The sequence below is a fragment of the Neofelis nebulosa genome, chromosome 17, assembly GCF_028018385.1.
Source record: "Neofelis nebulosa isolate mNeoNeb1 chromosome 17, mNeoNeb1.pri, whole genome shotgun sequence".
NCBI lineage: Eukaryota > Metazoa > Chordata > Mammalia > Carnivora > Felidae > Neofelis > Neofelis nebulosa.
In genome coordinates this window covers 3,996,442-4,007,848 of record NC_080798.1, presented here as the reverse complement: position 1 = coordinate 4,007,848, position 11,407 = coordinate 3,996,442, and the positions used below count along the sequence as shown (strand labels likewise).

The window sequence follows — 11,407 nt, the reverse complement described above, 5'->3', positions numbered from 1 at the left end:
TAGCTGGGGCGTGAGCCTGAAGGATTCCTAAGAGAAGATGAAGATATTTCACTGTTTGAGAATACTGGAAAATGCTGGACACTCAGGTTGCTGGACATTGTCCACTGTCTTAAGAGCTGAGGACTAGGGTCGCCTGAGTGGCTCAGTCAGTTAAGTGTCCGACCATGGCTCAGGTCATGATCTCACGGTTCGTGGGTTCAAGCCTCTCATCAGGTCTGTGCTGATGGCTCAGAGCCTGGAGCCTGCTTGGGATTCTGTGTCTCCCTCTCTCTCTCTGCCCCTCCCCTGCTCACACTTTGTCTCTCTCTTCCAAAAATAAATAAACATTAAAAAAAATTAAAAATAAATAAACTTGGGGCGCCTGGGTGGCTTGTCGGTTAAGCGTCCGACTTCAGCTCAGGTCATGATCTCACAGTCCGTGGGTTCGAGCCCCGCGTTGGGCTCTGTGCTGACAGCTCGGAGCCTGGAGCCTGTTTCAGATTCTGTGTCTCCCTCTCTCTCTGACCCTCCCCTGTTCATGCTCTGTCTCTCTCTGTCTCAAAAATAAATAAACGTTAAAAAAAAATATTAAAGAAAAAAATTAAAAATAAATAAACTTAAAAATAAAAAATAATAAAATGAGAGTATGTATGCCAGGCAAAAAGGAATTCTGTCCTTCCTCACAGCTGCATAGATGGGCTTTCTCTCTTGGGTCAGGACCCACCAGTACGTTCACAGAGCACCTCAGAACCAGGAGACCCAAAACGGGTCCTGGGCTTGGGTTTCTTCTTCCATGATGGGCATGTTGCCAGCCCCCGGGGCAGAGCCCTCTGGATGGGTCTCACGGGACCCGGTATAAATCATTGTTCTCACATTTACCAATAAGTAATTGTGAGAAGCTGGCACAAACCTCCCCGGGACTTCTTGGACCTCTGGTCACAGAGCAACACTAGGGGTGAGTAGGTTTCCTCCCGTGACCAGAAGTCAGTGTCATGGGGTACCTCGTCATGCCAGCCAAATAGCTCAGACCAGCTCCTGCTGGAACGACCCTCACAGCACAGTGCTCCAGTAACCTTCGTGCGTGGCCACTGAGCCACATTCCTCAGGATGTGCAGTGGTTCAGGGGATGCCGTGCTCTCTGCACCCAAGATCGCTTTCGTCTCCTGGAAAAGCTGTGTGGGACTCACAGGCTGTTACTTAGCCAAGAAATGAAATTATCAGAAGGTCCGAAACGGCCCCTTTTCCATTTCTTGTTGCTTCCTCCACTGATTTTGTGTCTAGGTAGGAAAATGCACTGCTGCAACTTAAAAATGTAAATCCTCAGGGGCACCTGGGTGGCCCAGTCAGTTAAGCGTCCAACTCTTGATCTCAGCTCAGGTCTTGATCTCAGGTTATGAGTTCAAGCCTGCGTTGGGCTCCACACTGGGCGTGAGGCCTACTTCCAAGCATCCTGACTAGCTTTCACTTCTCTTATCTCCACACAAAGGGTTTCTGATCTATTTTCAACCCCAGCTAGTATTCTTATTATCGTGATTCTAAATTCTGGTTCAGACATCTTGCTTATATCTGTGTTGATTAAGTCCCTGGCTGTCATTTCTTCCTGCTCTTTCTTTTTTTTTTTTTTAAAATTTTTTTTTTTTAATGTTTATTTATTTTTGAGACAGAGAGAGACAGAGCATGAACGGGGGAGGGGCAGAGAGAGAGGGAGACACAGAATCAGAAACAGGCTCCAGGCTCCGAGCCATCAGCCCAGAGCCCGACGCGGGGCTCGAACTCACGGATCGCGAGATCGTGACCTGGCTGAAGTCAGACGCTTAACCGACTGCGCCACCCAGGCGCCCCCCTGCTCTTTCTTTTGAGGCAGGGATTCCTTCATTTTGTCATTTTGAGAGAATAAAAGGAATTAATAAGGGAAAAAAATTAAAATTAAAAAATTAAAAACAATACACAAAAAAATCAAATAAATGATGCTAGATCCTAGGTGTATTTTGGTCTGGTTGTTGAAAGGAGCTTGATAGATTAGAGAAAAAAGGAAAAGATAAGAAAAAAAAGGAAAAAGTTTGAAAATTTGAAAAATGAATACAATGAAATGAAATGATGGAAGTAAAGTAGAATTTGAAAAATTTACAAAAATAAAAAATACGGTAGAAAAAAATTTAAAATATTTTTAATACAATTGAAAATAAAAATAAATTTTTTCTCTTTCTGTATCCAAGAAAAAGAAAAGAAAAATAAAAAATATGAATAGATGGACCAGCAAACTGAAATACAATTGAAATTGTATTGTTTTCCCCTAGAAATCAAACTATGAAGCACTTTATAGTCCATAAACTAAGCAGGCAGAGAGACACATGGTGTTCCTAAAGAGTGAGGTTGGCCCAGTTGGGCGGAGCTTAAAACAAATTTTTTAAGTTTATTTATTTGTTTTGAGTGGGAGAGAGAAAGTGTGAGTGGGGAGGGGCAGAGAGAGAGAATCCCAGGCAGGCTCCACACTGTCAGTGCAGATCCCAACGAGGGGTTCAAAGCCACAAACACGAGATTGCAGGGCTTGAACCCACGAACCATGAGATCACGACCTCAACCAAAGTCCGACGTTTAACTGACTGAGCCACCCAGACACCCCTAATTTAAAAAAAATTTTTTTTAATGTAAATCCCAGTTTACCCACACTTTGACCAACTTGCTTACTTCATGGTATAGGTGAACCATTATTTTTTACCAAATTGTATTTGACGAAATTCCAAATTGTACTTGGTAAAATTTGGCGGGTGGGGGCAAATTAACTGGGAATATGTAACCTGAGAGGCAGTGAGGCAGGTCTCCTTGCACAAAGACACAGAGGTAGGAGAGGCAGGTGCAGGAGTTGGAACCCAGCTCTGTCTCCAAAGCCCATTTCCTTTCCAGAAAATCACATGACGCTCCCCACCCCCGGCCCCCAGTGGTGAAGGTGTCTCTGTGTCTTGGGTCCATTCTGTGGAATGATGCCCACAACGGTGTGAGTGTTTCGGTTATCTATTGCTGTGTAACAGCATTACCCCAAAGGTAGCGGCTTAAGCAGCACACCTTCAGTATTTCATTATTTCGGGGGCTAGGAGCCGAAGCATCGCTGAGCAGGATTGTCTGTGACCTGCAGTCGCCGAGTCAGCCGGGGCTGGGGTCTAATCTGGAAGCTCAGCTGGGGAAGGATCCACTTTCATGCTGCAGTTCTGACATGCGTCACCCAGAGTGAGCACAGACTTCACAGGCTAAGGGTGAGGGGCCCACAGGACTGTCCTCACTGCAGACACCAGCTGTGTGTGCAGCTGTTCCCGAGCCACCTGCACCCGTGAACAGATGACCTAAATTTTTGTAGGTTCCCACTAGTCCGTGAGGTTCAATAACTTGCTAGAACCACTCAAAGAATTCAAAAAAGCACTATATTTATGATTACAATTTCTGTTATAAAGGATATAAATCAAGACCATCTAGATTTAGAGACACATAGGGTGAAGCCTGGGAGGGCCCCAAAAGCAAAGCTTCCTATGGTCTCAGGATGTGTCACCAGCCAGGAAACTCCCTGAGCCTCAGTGTGCACAGTTTTCTTGGGGATATCATCACATAGGCATGATTGATTGCAGCATTGCCCACATGATTGACTCTATCTGCAGCCTCTTCTCATCCCCAGAGGTCAAGGCTGTAACCTTGTAATCACATGGTCTTTCTGGCACCACCAGCCCCCATCCTGAGTCATCTCACTGCCATAAACTCAGGTGTGGTCCAAGGTGCCTGCTGTGAATAATAAAGACGCTGCTGTTACCCAAGAGATCCAAGGGGTTCCCTGGGGGACTCAGTCAGTTGAGCGTCTGACTTGATTTCAGCTCAGGCCACCATCTCACAGTTTGTGAGTTTGAGCCCCACATCGGGCTCTGTGCTGACAGCACGAAGCCTGCTTGGGATTCTCTCTCTCCCTCTCTCTCTCTGTGCCTCCCTACTTGCACTGCCTCTGTCTCTTCAAAATAAATACATAAACTTCAAAAAAGGGTGAGAGATAGATTCCAAGCGCTTACAGATTAGCTCCCGGGAGCCAGGGACAACGACCAGCCAAATTCTTTATTATACAACACAAGCCCACATGCTTGTTGGAAGAAGCCAGTTCCTTGCTGGCTGGAGACGGTCCTTGGTTCCTTGCCAAGTGGGCTTTTCCCAAAACAGGGATTCCACATCATCATCCAAATGCACAAAGAAGGTAGAAAAAGCCCACTGTCAAGATGGCAGTTGTATTCTTCAGTAGCATAACCACTGAAGTGACATCCTATCTCCTTTGCCATATTCTGAAGGTTAGAAGCAATTTGACAAAACCAGGGGAGGGATGGCCCAGGGACACAAATACCAGGAGTGAGAATAGTGGGAGGTCACAGGTCACAGTGAAGGCTTTGCTCGCACCCACAAACTTGTGTAAGGTGATGGGGCAGCTTTGTGGCGAGAAGGGAGTGTGAACAGAAGAGCGGCTATCAAGAAAGACACTGAGCGCTTGTCAGGAAGGAAGTAGGAAGTAGTACAACCCCCTTAGAAAACTGTTCAGAAGTAGCAAATGAAATTAAGCATACACCTGTTCTTTGACCCAGCCATCCCACTATTTATAATCCAGGGGGAAAGTGCGCACATGTGCCCTTGTCTGCAAAGACATAGCTAAGAGTGTTCGTGCAAGCTGGCCCACAGAAGCCGCAGCCTGCAAACAACCCAATTGTCCATCCCCTGGAGACCGTTCTCCGTGACCGTGGCACGAATGTGCATTGGAGTGATGCTCAGCGGTAGATAAGGAAGAAAACAACTACATGTAACATCGGGGATAAACCTCAGGAACGACGTATTTGGGTGAAAGAAGCCAGATACAGAAGAGAACACATAGCGTGGCTGCGTGTATGTGAGGGCATATGAAGAACAGGCTTGAAAAGTGATGAAAAGGTGGTGAAAAGGCAGAAAAAGGAAGGGTCTCTGGGGCTGTGGTGGTTGACTGGAGGGTGTCACAGGGAAACTTTCTGGAGTTCTGGAAATACTGTGTTTATTTGGATGGTGGTTATACCAAAGGGGATAGGTAGAGATAGATTATTGGGATATCTATATATCTATATCTGTCTGTCAGTCATCTATCTATAGTCACTTAGCTGTGCAAGATTTGTGCATTTTATTCTGTGCAAATGATACCTCATTTATTTATTTATTTATTTATTTATTTAAAAATTTTTAATGTTTATTTTTGAGAGAGAGAGAGCATGAGCAGGGGAGGGACAGACAGAGAAAGGGAGTCACAGAATCTAAAGCAGGCTCCAGGCTCCAAGCTGTCAGCACAGAGCATGACGTGGGGCTCAAACTCATGAACTATGAGATCATGATCATGACCTGGGCCGAAGTCAGACGCTCAACCGACTGAGCCACCCCAGCGCCCTGATACCTCTCATGTAAAAAAATAAATTTTTAGAAGGAAACGAGTCTTCATTGCAGATTTGAGGAAAGGGATCCCCATTTGCCTGGTGCCCCAAGGGCTCTCCATCATCCATCGGAAGATCTTGTTTGCTGGGCTCCAGGCACTCTCCCAGCTATGTCTTGAGGGTCAAGTACACACAGGTTTTTAGGGGCTGTTCCATCTGGCTGGAAGGACCCTCACTTAGGGCTCTGATGTCCGGCTCAGCATATGTCACTCCGTGGGGTTCCTCAGCTCTTGAGACCTGGGATGCTTCATCCTGAAGGTAAGCAGGGAGAGAAGGATCAAGTCTCCCCAAGAAAGAGTGTTAGATTGTGGAGATTTAGCGTTTGTGATGGCAGTGTGGTAGACAGCTGTGTTAGGAAGAGCCTCCTGCCCTTCGAGTCTTCGTGCAGTCCCTTCCCCTCTCGAAGGTTGGCGGGACCTAGTGACCTGCATCTGTCAGTCGGAATAAGCAAGAAGGATGGGCTGTCATGTGTCGTGTCCAAGACTAGGTTATGAAAGACTAAGGTTATGACTTCCATCTTGTTCACACCTGTTTTCCTCACTCATGCTGATCAAGCCAGCTGCTGTGTTAGGAGCTGCCGTATGGAAAGGTCCATATGGCCAACGTGGTCTCTGGCCAACAGCCAGCAAAGACCTGAGTCCCACCAACTGCCACCTGAGTGAGTGAGTGTGGAAGCAAATCCTCTCTTACTCAAGCCTGAACCAGCAGCCAATGCCTTCGTCCCAGCCTTCTGAGACCCAACTCCCAGCCTTGTGAGACCCAATGAGAGACCACCTCGCTGAGCCACACCCAGACTCCCTCCCTGCAGACACTGAGATCCTAAGTGTTGCCTTAACCAACTGCATTTGGGGATGATTTGTTATGAAACTTCAGATAACTCAAATAGACAGCCATCACATTAGTGTGAATGTGAGATGTCCAGAGTAGGCAAATCCTTAGGGACAGGAAGCTGGTGGTTGTCAGGGGCTTGGGGTGGCGGTGTGGGTGTGCAGAAAGACTGCTTACAGGGTGTGGGGTTTCCTTCGAGGCGATGAAAATGTTCTCGAACTGGATTCGTGGGGTATTACTGGGCAACGTTGTGAATATTCCGAAAGTTGTGAATATCCTGGGTTAAAATGGTGGATTTTAGGCTTATGTACATTTCGCCACGATTTTGTAAAAGAAACTGAACTGTAAAGGATAAAATAAGCGTTACTATTAATAAGTGTGCTGTGTGGGTACTTCACGGTACGTGCTTTACAAAGAGCTCTTACCGTGTTTTCCTAAATTGCACCAACAGGTGGGGCATATTACCCCCATTGTGCGCATGGAGACCCTGAGGCTCAGGGTGGGAGAGTCACTTACCAGCGATTATAACCAATGGTTTATAATAGCAGTAGCTTCAGGGTACCGAATGCTTAGGGCGTGCCTGAGATCCCACTGACCCCTCTGTGTCTCTGAGCTCATTAAGCCACCCTGTTAATCCCAGGGAGAAGGTGATGCGGGGGTGCCTGAAGCGTCCGACTTCAGCTCAGGTCATGATCTCACGGACCACCAGTTGGAGCCCCACGTCAGCCTCTGTGCTGATAGCTCGGAGCCTGGAGCCTGCTTTGGATTGTGTCTCCCCCTCTCTCTGCCTCTCCCCTGCTTGCTCTCTGTCTCTCAAAAATAAAGAAACGTAAAAAAAAAAAAAAAAAAAAAGGTGATGTTCATCACAAGTCACCTGGGAAAATGTCCTCAGAAAGGACATGGGATGAAGGTCCCCTGGCCAGAGAAGTCACAGAAGGGTTTAGACCAGATTCTCCTGGAATGTAGAGTGAGGGTAGCGGTGGATGGACGTGGGAGCCCAGACCATTGACAAAACTGGCAGGAGGAACGGAGACCCTGGGACAAGGAGGGGATGGAAAATGTCCACAGGGGACACTCACCGACGCAGGAGGACGGTTCATCATGGCTGTGGCTGTATCTGGGAGGGAAAAGGTCCTGCTGTTCCTTCACCCCCAGGCCCCAGGGGTTAACTCTGGACACACAATCCCACTCACATGCACATTTACATTATACACCCTCACACACATGCACGCACGTGTGTGTGCACACACAAATAAGGCATGCACGTGACACACACATACCCCACATTCACGTGCAACAGACGTGCAAACCACACCCGTGTGCACGCACAACACACAAACATATCCACGTCTATACACATGCACACACATTCACGTACCTCTACGTGCATATGCGTGTTCACACGCGTACATACATCCCGGCACACCTACACGTGCAGACTCACACACAAATATACATGCTTATGTGAGCACACCACACGCATCCAAATACACACACACACATACACATGTGTACCCACCATCGCTCTCTTTCCCGGGCTGATTACTTGTCCCCACTTTTTCCTCAGAAGAGCAGGAGCTGAAAGAGAGAAACAGTGAGGCACCGGAGACAAAGGGAATTGGAGTGAGACGTCAGGATCCTTGCGGGGAGGCGGAGGTGAGGCGCCCAGCAAGATTATGTGTAAACCAAAGTCCCCCCCAACCTCCTCCAAGCTCATACACCCCACACGAGGGTCCCCACGTCATTCAGGTGCTCAGCAAAGTCTTGAGAGCTGAGGAGGAGAAGTGGTTGGGGACAGTGTGGTCCACGAGGAGAGGATCCAAGGGAAGAACATTGAGCGAGAAGTGGAAGGTGGTCATGAGAAGAGAGGACGTGGAGAGACACTTGGGGATGATCGTCGGGGCTGGTCGGGGGCACATGAAAGGTTCAGGTAAGAAAGGGGGTCTTGAGTGGTCAAGGCAATAGTGGGGGAAGGGTTCGGTATGGGCTGATGGGATTTGCTGAGTGGCTCTACCATTGGGTCATCTTGTCGGGAGCCGCCCCTGGGGATGAAAGAGACAGAGACAGTGTTGACCCTGTGATGTCACTTTCCCGTTCTGTTTCTCCCATTTCCTCCCAGGTACTTAGCCCTTGTTTTCCTGAACCCGCCCCACCGGGTGTATTTGTAGATGAGGAAGGCTCCAAGCAGGAAGAGAAGGGCAAAGACCACAGCGAGGGGGGGGATCCCCGTGGTCCCTGGGGAGAGGATAGTAGGTGAGAGGGTCAGTGGTTCCCTGAGTGTGCACTGAGGCACCTCACTGTGTCTCCCGTCGATCACATTCCTACCACCTGCTGGAGCTCTCACGACATTCTCTTCACACAAGTATCCCGGGAGAGCGACAGAGTGATGCCTATTTCACAGATGCAGAAGCTGGGCATCAGAGATTTGAAGTTCCCTTTCCAAAGTGGCCCAGGTAACTAGGCAGGGCTGCGCCCCTAATCCTACCCACCTCGAAAGACCTCGCACTGAGCCACAGCCTTCAGGCGTCACCACAAGACAGACAGACATCCTTGAGAACTTTCCCAGGTGTGGACATTTCACAGCGTCACAAGGATATCTCATCCCACGCATGGATGAGTGTATGTAAGATCTGTGCTCCTACCGAGTCCTGTTTCTGCTCCCTTGGGTGATTTCCTTTCAGTTTTATCTAGAAGAGAGAATTCTAGAGTTAAATTTTATTTATTTTATTTTTTTAAGTATTTATTTTTGAGAGAGAGAGACAGAGTGTGAGAGGGGGAGGAGCAGAGACAGAGGGAGATACAGAATCTGAAGCGGGCTCCAGGCTCTGAGCTGTCAGCACGTGGGGCTCAGACTCACAGACCGATCGTGACCTGAGCCAAAGTCGGCCGCCCAACCAACTGAGCCACCCAGGCGCCCCCTAGAGTTAAATTTTAAACTTAAATAATTGTAAACAGTAATTGTAAATTGTAAAACTCTATGCTGTGTTTACAAAGGCATGTCTATGTAGTAAAAGTGTAAAAACCTGCACAGAAATAACACCAACTTCAGGGCGGAAAGTTCTGGAAAGGGGAAAAATAACAAGTAATGTTGAAAGAGAAAAAGGACTTTTTTTTTTTTATCTTGTGGAAAGAAAACAGCTTTGGGGAAAATATGAGAAAATGTGAACAAGTATAATTATGGGTGGTGGATACGTGACTATCTGATATTTGACTGTTATTTCTACTAGATAGTACTTTTTCAGATTTCTCAAAAGAAAGGAAATTCTTGGGACGCCTGGGTGGCTCAGTCGGTTAAGTGTCCGACTTCAGCTCAGGTCACGATCTCGTGGTCCGTGAGTTCGAGCCCCGCGTCGGGCTCTGGGCTGACGGCTCAGAGCCTGGAGCCTGCTTCCGATTCTGTGTCTCCCTCTCTCTCTGCCCCTCCCCCGTTCATGCTCTGTCTCTCTCTGTCTCAAAAATAAATAAACGTTAAAAAAAATTAAAAAAAAAATAAAAAAAGAAAGGAAATTCTTTCTTTTCTTTTTAGTTTTTTTTTTTTAATTATTCTGAGAGAGAGAGAGAGAGTGATGGAGGGGCAGGGAGAAAGGGAGAGAGAAAGAATTTCAATCGGGCTCCACACGGACAGTGCCACGGACAGTGTGCAGAGCCCGATGCGGGGCTCGAGCCCACAAACTGTGAGATTGTGACCTGAGTTGAAATCAAGAGTCGGACGCTTAACTGACTGGGCCACCCAGGTGCCCCAAAAGGAAGCTAATCCTCATCCGTTGTCTTGCTGGTTTCTGGAGGGAAATTTTTGCGAGTTTTAGGTTTAGCTAGGAAACAAGTAAGATGGAATGCAGAAAGAGAAGGTGAGTGTATTCCAGAAATGTCCAGACCCCACTCAAGGACCCCAAGACTCCCGTGTGGGCGGGTGTGATGGTTAGTTTTATGTGTCAACTCGACTAGGCCGCGGTACCCAGTTGTTTGGGTCTAATACGAGCCTAGAATGGTGGCCAGGAAGCTGGCACTTGAAACTAATGTAACGCTCTGTGTTGACTACACTGGAATGACAGTCAAATAAAGCAAATGCAATCTTAAGTCAATTCATTAAAAAGAAGATGTGTTCGGGGCGCCTGGGTGGCGCAGTCGGTTAAGCGTCCGACTTCAGCCAGGTCACGATCTCGCGGTCCGTGAGTTCGAGCCCCGCGTCGGGCTCTGGGCTGATGGCTCGGAGCCTGGAGCCTGTTTCCGATTCTGTGTCTCCCTCTCTCTCTCTGCCCCTCCCCCGTTCATGCTCTGTCTCTCTCTGTCCCAAAAATAAATAAAAAACGTTGAAAAAAAAAAATAAATAAATAAATAAATAAATAAATAAATAAATAAATAAATAAATAAATAAAAGAAGATGTGTTTAACCTCTAAGGCAGTAGAGTTTGAGCGGAGCAGATTACGCTCTGTCATGTGGGTGGGCCTCCTCTAATCGGTCAAAGGTCCAAGGAGACAAGACTGATCTCCTTTGAGGATGAAGGAATTCGGCTTCCGGCTGCCTTCAGACTCGACATCACCTCTTCCCGGGGTCTCTAGCTTGTTGGTTCCAGAGTTGCCCGGGATCACACAGGCAGTGAGTAGCAGAGCCAAGCTTCGCAAAGCTCTACCGATGTGACACCACATGACTCTTCACTGCCTTTATCATCCACAGCTGTGTTGGCCCCGCCTCCTCTAGCCTGAAGCGGCGACCTCCACCCTCAGCCTTACACTTCAGAGAAGGCAAGGCTGGGAAGCCTGCTGACTCCCGATCACTGTCTCCTCTGTTCCCTGTGGTACCGCCTATGGTTCTTCACCTCTGCCCTGCACAGCCACACCGTCAGGAGGTGAGACACCGTTTGTCCCAGCCTCCTCCTGCCGACTCAGCCTCCCCCACCCCCAGCTGCATTCTGCTCTCCTCCGAACCGGAGACTGCACTCGTCTTGTCCCAGCTTCGGAAATGACGAGGAAACCCCACGAAACCCTGGGGTCTGGCTCCGAAGAAATCTCTGGGAGCCTGGAGACAAATCAAACCGGAATCAAGGGAGAAAAGAAAAAACCCCAAACATCACAAGCGGCCTTCAAGGAAGACAGGTGATGCCAGTATCACTGGTAAGTATTTTCTGAAACAG

At 47.9% G+C, this 11,407-nt stretch overlaps 1 long non-coding RNA gene across 1 annotated transcript; it reads right to left on the bottom strand.

Moving 5' to 3' along the window:
* Positions 1 to 5,244: 5,244 nt before the first annotated feature.
* LOC131499653 (uncharacterized) lies at positions 5,245 to 8,958 on the bottom strand. Its single transcript, XR_009255998.1, has 3 exons — positions 7,795 to 8,958; positions 7,355 to 7,392; positions 5,245 to 5,699 (listed from the first exon to the last, which is right to left on the bottom strand). It is a non-coding gene; the product is annotated as an uncharacterized LOC131499653 (long non-coding RNA).
* Between the last annotated feature and the right edge of the window lie 2,449 nt (positions 8,959 to 11,407).